At 42.2% G+C, this 16400-nt stretch overlaps 1 protein-coding gene across 1 annotated transcript in view; it reads left to right on the top strand.

Annotated features, from left to right (window-relative positions):
• LOC117462104 (receptor-type tyrosine-protein phosphatase N2-like) overlaps positions 1-16400 on the top strand; it is a 305455-nt gene that overhangs the window by 144258 nt on the left and 144797 nt on the right. The window lies entirely within an intron of this gene.

Below are 16400 nucleotides of genomic sequence, written 5' to 3'. Positions count from 1 at the left end.
AAACAACTCGTGTACGTGTGATATTCAAACAACAATAAGTGAAGGACTGCAGAAATGATTGGCCAGCAGCACGGTGAAGGTTTACTGAATAACAGAAACAACTTGTTGATATCTTACATTAAGTTAATTAACATATCTTCTTTGTAGCACTTAGTAAGGGCCATTTTAATTATGTTCCCGTTGATAACCCAACCCTGGCTTTGTTGAGTCTTGCTTCCAGGTCGGTGAAAATGACTGGCAACACAAGTCGGGGAGAAAGAGATCTCCCGTCTGTTAAACAACGAGACGCTTAGTGGAACTATATCGTCCTAATCGAGATGATGGTAGACGTTGTAGCAATTGTGTTCTGGGTGTCTCGCCCACTTGACTTTGCACTTTCTTCTCGGCAAGTGGAAGATGTTTAATATGTATTCTGATCAATTGCACTCAGAATATAGAAAAGTCAAGCCTCAGTTATGCCAAGAAATCACAATAAGTGTATTGTTGCGTAATCATGACTTAAATAGAGGAAATAGAGAGACAGTATAGAAATATCACTTAAAGGTGGGGTAGGTAAGTTTGAGAAACCGGCTCGAGATCGCTAGAATTTGAAAATACACAACCGGAGAAAATCTGCCACTTCCTCACAGAGCCCCTCCCCCAACACACACGAACGCGCACATGACCAATGAGGGCACGAGACAAGTGTGTGCCCCGATGGAAGGCTGACAGGCAGGTAGGCCAGGTTGTACTTTTTACAGTATTACGGCTTCTACAGATGACATTTTTTATGGATTTGTTGTCAAAGCACTTCAGATATTCATTGCTATCGGGATGTTAAGAGCATTCCATGGAATATAACAGAAAGTGTATCTCGAGCCGGTTTCTGAAACGTACCTACCCCACCTTTAAAGAAAGCATATAGTGCTTTTTCAGGTTCATACTTGAATCATGGTTATCCACTAGAACACATTCATGCTTAATTATAATTATATATATAGATGTTTGTATGTATTGCTTATGTAAATACACCTTTGTTTATCCTTTTCTGTGAAATGCTCTGGGAACGGAGGACTCCAGACTTTCTCAGTATTTATATTCCACGTACTTTAAAAAAAAAAAAATGCATGGAAATCCCACTTTCGACATTTTACATTTTACCATTTTGATGCAATATTCAATGCACATCAGGAGTAGTTCGAATGTCCATGTCTTTTCAGCTATTTTTTTTAATGACATATCTTGTAGAAATCACCTTCCGTTAAGCTTTAATCAACCTTTACTTTTACATATATTAGGTGGTTGTGAGTATAAAGCACACACCACCAATGAATCAACAAAAGCTGCAATATGTGATTTTGATGCGTTTTAAGGTGGTTGCCTTACTTTACTTTCTTACTTTAAATCCATTGTACTAAACTACCCACCTCTCTATCTTCCTTCAACATAGCGATGGTATTTATGATGTTGAACTCCTTCCTCTCCTTACCTGCTATTACACTAAACCTCAGAAAGTGCTTGCAGGTAAAAGCCAGACCTTGAACGCACCCTATGCTTCAGGGAGGATGAATATCTGCCTCTTCTTATCCTTTGAATCTGTCCCACCGATGTAGCTTCTGAGTGGGCTAGGCAGCCGAATACCCGCCGGTCACTTCCCCCGTTTTTTTATAAAGTCTGCGAGCGAGGCAAAGAGCCAACGCTTTGGCATGTTGTCTGTTTTTATGCCGGAGGCTGCCCTTTATTTACAATTTAGACTCCATCGCTCGGGCTCCTGAGGGTCCTCCGCCGCCTCCTCCTGCTCAAAGTCATCTGGCATTTCTCCAAAGCTGAGCAATCCTCTCTCAGCATTGTTGGTATTATCATCATCATTATAAGTTCTAGAAGTCTTGCAAAAATACCCCTTTTTTCTTACGTCCACCTTGTGATAGAGGTACATTGTACTATTTTCTGTTACTACTTCCTATTTATCATGTTTAGTTTCTGCCTGGATTGTAATTATTGCAACATTTATAGTTTTTAAAATCTAGTCGAATCTATGTTTTTGGAGTGGTGCAGTATTTAAGTTTTTGGACAAAGAAGTTAACATGGGAAGGGCCTGGCTCCTTCAACAAAAAGCTAATGGGATTTTTCCATTGGATTTGGGAATATTTCCGAAAATAACTGGCAAAATAACTGGCAAAAGTATGATACTAACAAGTTTTATTCAGCGGGAGAATCTCCACATATTAACCCCACTTTATGATTTTTAAAGTAAAAAGCCAACGTTAGGCGGCTAATGTTGGACTATAAAGGAACTACAGCACGGTCACATGACTTCACGTCACCACCGCTAAGCTAAAGGCGGCTAATGTTGGGCTATAAAGGAACTACAGCACGGTCACATGACTTCACGTCACCACCGCTAAGCTAAAGGTGGCTAATGTTGGGCTATAAAGGAACTACAGCACGGTCACATGACTTCACGTCACCACCGCTAAGCTAAAGGTGGCTAATGTTGGGCTATAAAGGAACTACAGCACGGTCACATGACTTCACGTCACCACCGCTAAGCTAAAGGTGGCTAATGTTTGGCTATAAAGGAACCACAGCACGGTCACATGACTTCACGTCTCCACCGCTAAGCTAAAGGTGGCTAATGTTTGGCTATAAAGGAACTACAGCACGGTCACATGACTTCAGGTCACCACCGCTAAGCTAAAGGTGGCTAATGTTTGGCTATAAAGGAACTACAGCACGGTCACATGACTTCAGGTCACCACCGCTAAGCTAAAGGTGGCTAATGTTGGGCTATAAAGGAACTACAGCACGGTCACATGACTTCACGTCACCACCGCTAAGCTAAAGGTGGCTAATGTTTGGCTATAAAGGAACCACAGCACGGTCACATGACTTCACGTCTCCACCGCTAAGCTAAAGGTGGCTAATGTTTGGCTATAAAGGAACTACAGCACGGTCACATGACTTCAGGTCACCACCGCTAAGCTAAAGGTGGCTAATGTTTGGCTATAAAGGAACTACAGCACGGTCACATGACTTCACGTCACCACCGCTAAGCTAAAGGTGGCTAATGTTTGGCTATAAAGGAACTAAAGCACGGTCACATGACTTCACGTCACCACCGCTAAGCTAAAGGTGGCTAATGTTGGGCTATAAAGGAACTACAGCACGGTCACATGACTTCACGTCACCACCGCTAAGCTAAAGGTGGCTAATGTTGGGCTATAAAGGAACTACAGCACGGTCACATGACTTCAGGTCACCACCGCTAAGCTAAAGGCGGCTAATGTTGGGCTCACTTCCGTTTTTATCATCATCATTATAAGTAGTTGAAGTCCTGCAGAAAGACCCCATACGTTTTACTTCCACCCTGTGATAGAGCTACCTTGCTGTCACTTCTTCAGATTTATCAGATTTGTTCCTGCCTGGATTGTAATGAGGAGCCGTGGGACACGATAGCTTGTCCGGCGAAGATAACATCTCGATGTGAAAAGCTCTTTTTTCGTGGATTTACCCATCATGCACCTGTGCCTCCAGGCAGTGTGTCTGATGGTTCAGTGAGAGGCACGCCGCAGGCAGGACATGTGTTATAGAAGTGAAAAAGTGACCCAAGTCATTCCTTTCTTCTTATTTATGTCTTTGACGTGTCTGGTTGATGAAAGGATGGATGGACTTCGAGAAGTTATCATCGTAAGGCCCTGTGTCCACGTAGCATTTCTTTGGCAGTGAGGCGTTGTCAGGGTTCGGGCCAAGTCTCCTAACAATGCGTTTTTTTTCCCTCTTACAACATTATCTTGACAACGTGACACTACTGCTGACAGACTTTTGAATCAGCTTTGAATTCAGGTTCATATCAGTATGTAGTGTCTCTACTTTAAAGAGTCCTCTCCTGCTGATGTTCAGGTGTATATCAGTATGTAGTGTCTCTACTTTAAAGAGTCCTCTCCTGCTGATGTTCAGGTGTATATCAGTATGTAGTGTCTCTACTTTAAAGAGTCCTCTCCTGCTGATGTTCAGGTGTATATCAGTATTTAGTGTCTCTACTTTAAAGAGTTCTCTCCTGCTGATGTTCAGGTGTATATCAGTATGTAGTGTCTCTACTTTAAAGAGTCCTCTCCTGATGATGTTCAGGTGTATATCAGTATGTAGTGTCTCTACTTTAAAGAGTCCTCTCCTGCTGATGTTCAGGTGTATATCAGTATTTAGTGTCTCTACTTTAAAGAGTCCTCTCCTGCTGATGTTCAGGTGGATATCAGTATGTAGTGTCTCTACTTTAAAGAGTCCTCTCCTGATGATGTTCAGGTGTGTATCAGTATGTAGTGTCTCTACTTTAAAGAGTCCTCTCCTGCTGATGTTCAGGTGTATATCAGTATGTAGTGTCTCTACTTTAAAGAGTCCTCTCCTGCTGATGTTCAGGTGTATATCAGTATGTAGTGTCTCTACTTTAAAGAGTCCTCTCCTGCTGATGTTCAGGTGTATATCAGTATGTAGTGTCTCTACTTTAAAGAGTCCTCTCCTGCTGATGTTCAGGTGTATATCAGTATGTAGTGTCTCTACATGTCTCCATGCTTTAATGTTCAAAAAGCTCTTTATTTCTCTCATACTGCCTGTGCTGCAGCACCTCTTTTCACCCTCTGTCTGAAACCAGAGCCCAGTCTGCTCTGATTGGTTAGCTGGCCGGCTCTGTGTTGATTGGTTAACCATAACACACTACATGACGGGAAAACAAAACAAAAGCAGAAAAGGGCCCCTTTTGAAATAGTTTTTATTAGTGGTGCACGATAATTATCGGTCCGATATTAGGAATTATGACGTCATCCCAATAAACCCGATAAAAGTCTTAATAGCCCCGATAATATACAATATATTTTTTGGGTAAAAGAAAAGAAACATCCTGCGGTGTGGGTGGATTGGGATGAGGGGCGCTTGTTTTTCACTCGGCTCCTCCCGTTTTGCCAGTACTGTGGTATTAGTGGTTTAGGAAGAGGGGAGTTCTTCACAAATCCAGCGCTCCCTAACTCACGCCTGGCTGTGACGTAAATGGTGTGCGGCCGTGAAGCCAGGACAGTAAACAAACATGCCGTCGGTAGTATGGGACTATTTCAAAGTTTCAGAGTGAGATAGTTCGCTTGCTATTTGTATTAACCAATGTAATGCAGAAGTTCCACGAAGAGGGAAAAAGGCAACGAGCTATAATACTTCCAACCTGATCAGTTACCTGAAACATCGCCATGGCTACGATGGTGTGTTAACAGCGTACGAAGACGCCTGCGCTGCTAAACTAGCGGCGAATCCAAAGCCAGCTGCAAAGGCACCGGGGCTTTTACCTATCGACGAGGCTTTTGAAAAAGGCAAGAAGTTTATTTGGGAAAATAAATATGGTCACGTTGAAGAGTCAAAACTGTTCTTGGCTTTGTTTTGTTCATAGTAGTAATGCTCATGTCCTTTGCTCACTACTAGTCTTTTTTTTACTACCAGGTGTGCAAAAACTACAGGTACATTTAATATATATATATTCTATTATTATCGGTTATCGGTATCGGTCTTGAGAAGCAGGAAGTTATCGGTATCGGTTTCAAAAAACCAATATCGTGCATCCCTAGTTTTTATAGATAACATTAGTTTTGATTCTTGATAATACCCCATCAGATACAACAACATGTACGTTGGTGTTTTAATAGTTCATGTCACGCACCAGAATGCCTCTATGACGGTTAAAAAGCAGATAACTGCAGGACAGTATGTGGCTTTCATCGCTCTCCTATCTCATAGTAAACACATGTCTTCTCCGTACATTCATCCTGATATGGATTTACTGCCCTTACCCTCAAACCAAGTGGAGTGAGCGTTAATACATCTCGAGCGTACGCTGCATTTTGTGGAGCTGGGTTTTCAGCATCTATATAAGGTCAGACCTCTCTCTTTCTCCATCTTTCTGTAAAGATGTCTGCACGCCTCACCAGGCAGATGTCACTTTGAATGAAAGTGTTTTTTAGCTGATGTGAAGAACATAGCAGACTTTTGATCTGTGTCTGATTTTGTTTTTATCCTCGCAGGATGTAACTTAGAGTAATGTCAGTTCTTGTATTCAGGTTTGAAGTAAGATGCATTTGAAAGCAAGTAGAGTTCATTATGACCTCCATTAGGTTACATGTGGAGTATTATATACAGCATTATTCTCCAAAACAAATATCTTAGAGCTCTAAAAACATTTTGAATGGAATTTTCTCTCATTGAATTATTCAGAGTTTGCTTTTCTCTCTTACAACAATATATATATATATTTTTTAAATCTAATCAAATCTATGTTCTGAGAGTGGTGCAGTTATACTATATTTGAGTTGTTGGACCTTACATGGGAAGGGTGCCCCTTGAGAAAAATCCAATGGTATTTTTCCATTGGTTTTGGGAATATTGCCGTAAATAAGTAGCAAACACACGTTTATGATACTTTATGATTTTTGTTAATGATTTTATTCAGCAGGATAATCTCCACATATTAACACCACCTTATGATTTCTGAAGTAAAAAGCTAACATTAGGCTATAAAGGAACTACAGCACGGTCACATGACTTCACGTCAACACCGCTAAGCTATAGGCGGCTAACGTTGGGCTATAAAGGAACTACAGCACGGTCACATGACTTCACGTCACCACCGCTAAGCTATAGGTGGCTAATGTTGGGCTATAAAGGAACTACAGCACGGTCACATGACTTCACGTCACCACCGCTAAGCTAAAGGTGGCTAATGTTGGGCTATAAAGGAACTGCAGCACGGTCACATGACTTCACGTCACCACCGCTAAGCTAAAGGCGGCTAATGTTGGGCTATAAAGGAACTACAGCACGGTCACATGACTTCACGTCACCACCGCTAAGCTAAAGGTGGCTAATGTTGGGCTATAAAGGAACTACAGCACGGTCACATGACTTCACGTCACCACCGCTAAGCTAAAGGCGGCTAATGTTGGGCTATAAAGGAACTACAGCACGGTCACATGACTTCACGTCAACACCGCTAAGCTAAAGGTGGCTAATGTTGGGCTATAAAGGAACTACAGCACGGTCACATGACTTCACGTCAACACCGCTAAGCTATAGGCGGCTAATGTTGGGCATGATGATGTTTAGTCGTCTCATTTAGCAACCACAAACATTGACTGTGAAGTGGGTTAGGAAGTAGCCTCTCTGAAGGGAAATTATGTGATTACAACTGAGTCAAATAGCCTACTTGAGTTCCTTCCTTTCCATACCTTTAGTTGATATAGAAATCCAGTACCTCTTCTCTCCTCTGGTATTTTACTGCATGTTTTTTAAATATTTCCTACACAAAAGAGGCACTTTTGGCTTCCAAATGAGAACAGCTACGATGTGAATGAAATGAACAACCTCCAACGTCTAAAGATGGATTGTTGTACAGGCAAAGTGAGGACGCGGGAGGAAAAAATGATTGAAAGCTCAAGGATTTGTCCTCTAGCGTTTGGACTGCTTGTCCTCCCTCCAGCCATAATGGAAGATATTTCCTGTTAGTAGAATATCTGAAGATAAAAAAGCTTGTGCATTTCCCCAGTGAGAGCCCGGCCTTGGCTGCAGCGAAACGCTTGCAGGAGAAAAACCTACCCATGGCCAATCATTGTTGTATACAAAGCATTTAAAAGGCAACTTCGGATGTAAAAGCCAATCAGTCCTCCATCAAACAGAAAGTAAAGTAATGACTTTCAGAGCTCTGATCATAGGTAGGAGTTTTCTGAAGGATGAAAGGGAGTTTGAGATTTGAGGAGTTCAAAGCATCACATTTTTCCCTCCAAACACCGTCTCTGCACGCCGGCCGATTCCATTGTGGATGTGATTGTTGCGTTTTCTTTTGCAACATATTTATTGCAAATACAAGGCCCTATTATGCGTTTTGGTTTTCCCTTTCCTGTAGTGTGTTAGAGGTTTTAGTGCATGTAAATGGTGTGACATCACTATGTAACGCTTCTATTGGCTATCGCTCCAACACATTGTACGTGATAGCCTAAGGGGCGGGACATCTCTAAGCGGTTGACCAATCACAACAGAGCCGGCCAGCTAACCAATCAGAGCAGACTGGCCCCTGGTTTCAGACAGAGGGTGAAAAGAGGTGCTGCAGCACAGGCAGTATGAGAAAAATAAAGAGCTTTTTGAACATTAAAGCTTAAAACATGACAACCTACATTTTGGAAAGGAGAACGAAAGGGAAACTGAAGTTCAGTATAAACAAAAGACAAAATGCTGCAAAAGCACAAAGAAATTCACCGCTAATTAAATTTGTCCTGCTCTACATGTCAACCTGTCTTATCCCACTTTGTTATATAGCCATTGCTCTGTCTGAGTCCAGCCTTCCTGCAGCACCTGGTGATCAGACAGCGAGTACAAGCAACTCTCCAACATCCTCTCTCTCCGACAAGATGAGTCATACTGTAAGGTCATCCATCAGAGAGGCAGATAGATGGAGGGAGAGTGATGGAGGGAGAGTGATGGAGGAGGGAGGCGTTAAGTGTTGGCTTTCCATGTCAATTTCTCTGTCAGGAGCAGTAAGTGGGGCCTGTATTTTTTTACTTCTTCTCTGAGCTGGCCCGTCCACACAGCGGCGTGCGTTGAAGCTTCCAACGCTTCTGCCCATTCACTTTCAATGGGGTGCCATCACTTTTAACCGAACTTCATTTTGGGAAGCGACGTGGAGCGGTGCTGGCGTTGCTCGCTTCAAAAGTTGAGCAATGTTCAACTTTTGACGCCTCGATCATATGCCAGTACAAGCTCTAGCCAATCAAACCGCGTGCTTGTGTGTCTGGGGCGGGAGATTCATGTGATTGGTTGTTGGTCGAGTGTCAGACACGCCCGCCGGCAAGCGTCAACGCACGCCGCTGTGTGGACGGGCCGTTACTCGCCAATATCGCCTCTAACAGTAGGACGGCCACCGAGGAAACACAAGATAATTGTCAATTTTTTGGTATTTATTCAATATAGGCTACTCTAGCACAATCCTGTTCCAATTTTTATGAAATAATAATATTACGAATAATAATAACAAAGTAAAAGTATGATACAAATAATGATATTGTGTTTATTATTAGGCAGATGCTATTTACACCCGGACGTTCTTAGCTAACAATGCTATTTCCAGCCGGGTGTCTGTAGCTAACAATGCTATTTACACCCGGTGCCCGTAGCTAACAATGCTATTTGCACCCGGTGTCCGTAGCTAACAATGCTATTTACACCCGGTGTCCGTAGCTAACAATGCTATTTACACCCGGACGTCCGTAGCTAACAATGCTATTTACACCCGGTGCCCGTAGCTAACAATGCTATTTACACCCGGTGTCCGTAGCTAACAATGCTATTTACACCCGGTGTCCGTAGCTAACAATGCTATTTACACCCGGACGTCCGTAGCTAACAATGCTATTTCCAGCCGGGTGTCCGTAGTTAACAATGCTATTTACACCCGGTGCCCGTAGCTAACAATGCTATTTACACCCGGTGTCCGTAGCTAACAATGCTATTTACACCCGGTGTCCGTAGCTAACAATGCTATTTACACCCGGACGTCCGTAGCTAACAATGCTATTTCCAGCCGGGTGTCTGAAGCTAACAATGCTATTTACACCCGGTGCCCGTAGCTAACAATGCTATTTACACCCGGTGTCCGTAGCTAACAATGCTATTTCCAGCCGGGTGTCTGAAGATAACAATGCTATTTACACCCGGGCTACACATTAGATACTGTTTTGGATGTATAGGTATTTATGGACATTTTTCTTTGATAACTTAATTCCTGTAGCCTACCCCAGCCATACCCTAGCGCCGCCACTGCTGTAAAGTAATAAATGTTCTCGCCGATATCGCCCCTAACAGCAAGTCGGCCAACGCGGAAACACTAAATAATTTCCCCACATCGATTTTAAAGGTGGGGTAGGTAAGTTTGAGAAACCGGCTCGAGATCGCTAGAATTTGAAAATACACAACCGGAGAAAATCTGCCACTTCCTCACAGAGCCCCTCCTCCAACACACACGAACGCGCACATGACCAATGAGGGCACGAGATAAGTTTGTGCCCCGATGGAAGGCTGACAGGCAGGTCGGCCATCCAATCGATTGGTTGTACTTTTTACAGTATTACGGCTTCCACAGATGACATTTTTTTTTTTCAAAGCACTTAAGATATTCATTGCTATCGGAATGTTAAGAGCATTCCATGGAATATAACAAAAAGTGTATCTCGAGCCGGTTTCTGAAACGTACCTACCCCACCTTTAACATTTAGATATTTATTCAATATACTCTAGCACAATCCTGTTGCAATCTTTATGAAATAATAATAATATGAATAATAATAGCAAAATAAAAGTACGATACAAATAATGATATTGTGTTGTTTTATTTGTATTATTATTATTATTATTATTATATATATATATCATTTTTCTTTCCAAGGGGGACAGTATGCCCATGACAGTTTTTCCATTGTAGAATAAAATATATTGAATAGTAAATGCTACATAAAATAAATAGTTCAAGTAAAATTGTTCCATAAGAAGAATAAATAAAATAGAATACAATTATTTATATTTACGTAAGAGAATATGTGCACTTTGTACTACAATTTATCACAATATAAATCAGTGTACAGTGTTGTGCTTTTAAAATAGAAAGGAAATGAATGATGAAAGCCAAATTGTTTCTCAAAATGTACGGTGCAGAGATTATCAAACGATAAAAACACAAAAGTAATCTGTAATGATTATAGGCAATAAGAGTGCATTGTATAAAAATCACCAGCCATTATTCTCCCTCCTTCTGTACGGCCATGTCACATGTACTTAATATAGGGACCAGTAATTATATGCTTGCCCACTTCAGACTTCCTACACATCGATGCAGAATCACATGTAGCTTCCCACTCAGTGTGTCAGAGAGAGAGGAGTGTTAATGGTTTCTGAAGGACAGTCTCACGATCGCTCACACATCTCCTTCTGACATTTCACATAAGACCTGACCCTCATGGACATCAGCGCTTTAATTAGTTCTTAAGCCGGATGCTTAGTGTGTGGGCAAAGCGGGGGTTTAAGTGAACATACTTCTGAAGACGGAGAAGTTAGCTCGTTAAAAGTGTGAGGTTTCTTCCATTTTTCCATCCTGTTAATTGTGGAGTTTTTCAATGTAAGGGTCTGGATAGATTCTATCGGCAAAGGCCTCGGGGCAAATGAGTAATTTGTGATATTATACACTGTCAATAAAACATGCTTGATTGATTTTGTCCTTCTATGTTCAACACCTTATACAGAAAGTTCAGCAGTCGATTTTATAAACTAACAACCCTAACAAACTCATCAAAAGCTTGTGATGTTCAGGTGTATATCAGTATGTAGTGTCTCTACTTTAAAGAGTCCTCTCCTGCTGATGTTCAGGTGTATATCAGTATGTAGTGTCTCTACTTTAAAGAGTCCTCTCCTGCTGATGTTCAGGTGTATATTAGTATGTCGTGTCTCTACTTTAAAGAGTCCTCTCCTGCTGATGTTCAGGTGTATATCAGTATGTAGTGTCTCTACTTTAAAGAGTCCTCTCCTGCTGATGTTCAGGTGTGTATCAGTATGTAGTGTCTCTACTTTAAAGAGTCCTCTTCTGCTGATGTCCAGGTGTATATCAGTATGAAGTGTCTCTACTTTAAAGAGTCCTCTCCTGCTGATGTTCAGGTGTATATCAGTATGTAGTGTCTCTACTTTAAAGAGTCCTCTCCTGCTGATGTTCAGGTGTATATCAGTATGTAGTGTCTCTACTTTAAAGAGTGCTCTCCTGCTGATGTTCAGGTGTATATCAGTATGTAGTGTCTCTACTTTAAAGAGTCCTCTCCTGCTGATGTTCAGGTGTGTATCAGTATGTAGTGTCTCTACTTTAAAGAGTCCTCTTCTGCTGATGTCCAGGTGTATATCAGTATGAAGTGTCTCTACTTTAAAGAGTCCTCTCCTGCTGATGTTCAGGTGTATATCAGTATGTAGTGTCTCTACTTTAAAGAGTTCTCTCCTGCTGGTGTTCAGATGTATATCAGTATGTAGTGTCTCTACTTTAAAGAGTCCTCTCCTGCTGATGTTCAGGTGTATATCAGTATGTAGTGTCTCTACTTTAAAGAGTGCTCTCCTGCTGATGTTCAGGTGTATATCAGTATGTAGTGTCTCTACTTTAAAGAGTCCTCTCCTGCTGATGTTCAGGTGTATATCAGTGTGTAGTGTCTCTACTTTAAAGAGTCCTCTCCTGCTGATGTTCAGGTGTATATCAGTATGTAGTGTCTCTACTTTAAAGAGTCCTCTCCTGCTGATGTTCAGGTGTATATCAGTATGTCGTGTCTCTACTTTAAAGAGTCCTCTCCTGCTGATGTTCAGGTGTTTATCAGTATGTAGTGTCTCTACTTTAAAGAGTCCTCTCCTGCTGATGTGCAGGTGTATATCAGTATGTAGTGTCTCTACTTTAAAGAGTCCTCTCCTGCTGATGTTCAGGTGTGTATCAGTATGTAGTGTCTCTACTTTAAAGAGTCCTCTCCTGCTGATGTTCAGGTGTATATCAGTATGTAGTGTCTCTACTTTAAAGAGTGCTCTCCTGCTGATGTTCAGGTGTATATCAGTATGTAGTGTATCCATGCTTTAATGTAGAAAAAGCTCTTTATTTCTCTCATACTGCCTGTGCTGCAGCACCTCTTTTCACCCTCTGTCTGAAACCAGAGCCTTTCCAATAATCAGGACTGAAAACAAAGCATTTGATACTAAAACGTAAATCCTTTAGTGGTTCGACTTCCACTACATTCACCAGTGAACATCACAAATAAAGCACTCAATGCACTCAGTCTTTTGTGACTTTTTTAAACTCGAATTCACAAGAGGACATAATTACTGCAGTCCACCCACGCAGGTTGTATTTTTAGATGATAATTCACATTTTTGCAATAATTGTCGGTTAGTCAACGGGAGTTGCGCCCACCCACCAAAGCACAATGGCTACCAAAGAGTTTGGATATAAAGAGCAGCAATAGTTCAAGATAAATAATTCGATGTTACTGTCATATGCCCTATAAATACAGCGTCGTTTGGGAAATACAAATCTTTAGTTGGCTCCTTAAAAAATGCGATATTCAATATACTTAAGACAGATACAACAAAGTGCAAGAGAATGGTTGCAGTGACAAAATAGAGCAGGTAAAATGCCGAATTGAGTAAACTGTAAACATGCAAAACAGAATAAGATACAAATAAAAACAGAATGCAAAATGTCATACTGTACAGTGGAATAAAATACTACAATATGTAATAATATGTAAAGAAATGCATGTGTTTCAAACATACTTCTACTTATTGCAGTAAACATCGCTCTGTTCTGCCAGAACTACTCTGTGGATGTGACTATCTGGAGTGTCAGGCTCCTCCATGTCATATACTGGAGAATACATATCAATAAAATAGTGCAAGAGAATGGTTCACGTGACAAAATAGTAAATTCAGAAATTAGTACATTTTATACATGGAAAATTACGGAGCCCCTAAAGGGACATGGAAAAAAAAAAAAAGAGAGAGAGACAAAAAAAAATAAAGTCAGGATAACGGATTCCTTTCTCGTGCGCACAAGAAAGGAATCCGTTATCCTGACTTTATTTTTTTTTGAGAAAGTTACCGATGCACCAAGGAGGAAGTGGAACACGAGACAACCATTTCATTGCAGACTTTTATGTTTACGTGGGGAAATGACAGTGCATACATTATTTGAGATATATTTTGAAGTTAGACTTAATTGTATGGACATTTCGGCCAGGGGTGTAGAGCTATTGGTTTAAGCACCGGATTGGCAAAAAACAGGAGAGTCTGTAAACCAGTCTGCTTTGATCTATGAATTAATGTCCGTGACTTTCAGAGTACCTGCTGCCCCGCAGCTATCACACACACACACACACACACACACACACACACACACACACACACACACACACACACACACACACACACACACACACACACACACACATACACACACATACACACATACACGCCGGTACCGAAGTGGGCCGCCCGTTGACAGTTTACGTGGGCTGGGCTGGGTGCGAGTACCGGGCTGATGTTTAGTCCCAGTCCGCCCATAGCTGTTCAATGAAGGTAAACACAGTGTAGGCGGTGCGTAAAAGCTCTTTGAGCGCTGGTTCTGCTCTTCTCTGAGTTACACGTCCCGCTGCCTCCTGGAGTGACCACACACCCCTGGCCGAAATGTCCTTAAAGTGAAGTCTAAGTACGATATATATCTCAAATAATGTATGCACTGTCATTTCCCCACGTAAACATAACAGTCTGCAATGACATGGTTGTCTCATGTTCCACTTCCTCCTTGGTGCATCGGTAACTTTCTCAAAAAAAAAAAAAGTCAGGATAACGGGTTAGTATCTCGTGCGCACGAGATACTAACCCGTTATCCTGACTTTATTTTTTCTCCCTTTTGTTTTTTTCATGTCCCTTTTAGGGGCTCCGTAGAAAATAGATGATTACAGTGGAATAAAATACAGCATATTTAAAGGTCCCATGTCACGGCCATTTCTACGGATCATAATTCCATTGTTGAGGTCTACTAGAATAGATTTACATTGTTCAATGTTCCAAACTCACATTGGTTTCTCACACAGCATCTTTATAGTCTGTGTATTCACTCTCTGTCCTAAACGGCTTGTTGGAGCTCCTGCCCCCCCTGTGGGCCCAGTGTGCTCTGATTGGTCGGGACGTTGCGAGGCTCGTTGCTGCGAGGATCGGACAGGTTTCCGGCTCGGCGATACAGCGAGAACAAGCGAAACTCATCCTGGCACACGCAAACACTCACAGCCGAAGTAAAAACAATAAGTGTGGCTTGATATTGAGAAAGAAAAAGGTTTCTAACGCTGTGAGAATGGGTCTGCGGAGAGCATTCCTCCACCATCCCAACTCGTCTGTTACCAACCAGGGATGGGGTCGTTACTAAAAAAAAGTAATATATTACACTACTTCGTTACTCTCTACATAAAGTAACTCGTTACTTTACTCGTTACTTTACTCGCAGGGCCGGCCCGCCCCTCCCTGCAGGCAGATCACTCAGACTGCTAAAGTTTCAAATGTTCTCTTTCGTTTCCATCGCATAAGACTGATCCAGATCCTGAATGCTTTCCTATCTGACCGGGGCTGTCCTCTGTCTCCTGCTATCTGACCTTGGCTGTCCTCTGTCTCCTGCTATCTGACCGTGGCTGTCCTCTGTCTCCTGCTATCTGACCGTGGCTGTCCTCTGTCTCCTGCTATCTGTATATTTTGCGCAGTCTATCTCTGCTCACGCTGTTGCGTCGGCGTGTTCTCCTGCGTGTTGGCCATGTGTTGCACTGGAACCAGACACCGCAAAGACTTCAGCCGAGCACGTACGAACTGCGCATGCGTGAGTGGCAATAACTCTCCTTACCAGCAGGCGGCGGTAGTGTGTATTCGTCATTCAAAACAGGCAACAACCGGAAAACAGAGAAGAAGAACAGACGTGTGTGATATAAATAAACAGCAGCTATGTGCGTTAGCTTCACCTTAGCATGTGTTCTTTGCAGGTGTTTGTTGAGGTTTGATTATGACTGATTTTAGAAAGTAACGAAGTAACGCGTGTCGGGGCAATGTTAGTAACTGTAGTGTGATTACTGGATTATAAAAGTAGCGCGTTACACTACTCCTACCGACAAAAGTAATATTATTACAGTAACGCGTTGATAACCGGAACAGCATGACATGGGCCCTTTAAAATAAAACTGTAAACAGATGCATGTTTTGAATATATATGCTGACACACTTTTGTCATCGACTTTTCGTGGTCTTGAAAAGCAGTGCCTCAACTTCTCATTCTACATATTCACAGAAAGCGAAGCAGCACTTCATTTTGTCTCTTTATAATTTAAAAACAACAACATTTGCAACTGCCTCTCCGTCCTGAAGCAGTACACATCGCTCTGTTTGGCACCGGAGCGAACACTGAGCATCATTTACAGAAACAATCCAGTTAGCCTGTCAGGGAGTTTCTCCCGTGAGGAGATGGAGAGCTTCCCTGACTTCCTCCCTCCCTCCTCGATGGGCGATGTTTGGCTCAGCGTTGGCAGTTTGATAAATAGCGTCCCCCGTTTTGGCAGCTTTATCTCTGGCCCCGCCAAGTGATCGTCATCTGCCACTTATCAACGCTATAAACACCCCCCACAAACACTCTGTGAGGAGAGGAGAGGTAGAGAGGAGGAGGAATGGGAGGCAAGACGATGGAAGTGAGCGAAGAGGAAAGGGAAGAGTGAGAGCAGAGGGGAGGGAGTAGGGCAGTAAGGGATACATGAAGGAAGGAGGGAAGGGGAATACAAGAGACTTCAGGAAAGACTGATGAAGATTGA

This window comes from Pseudochaenichthys georgianus, chromosome 17 (genome assembly GCF_902827115.2).
Source record: "Pseudochaenichthys georgianus chromosome 17, fPseGeo1.2, whole genome shotgun sequence".
NCBI lineage: Eukaryota > Metazoa > Chordata > Actinopteri > Perciformes > Channichthyidae > Pseudochaenichthys > Pseudochaenichthys georgianus.
This window is presented reverse-complemented; position numbering and strand designations above follow the sequence as displayed.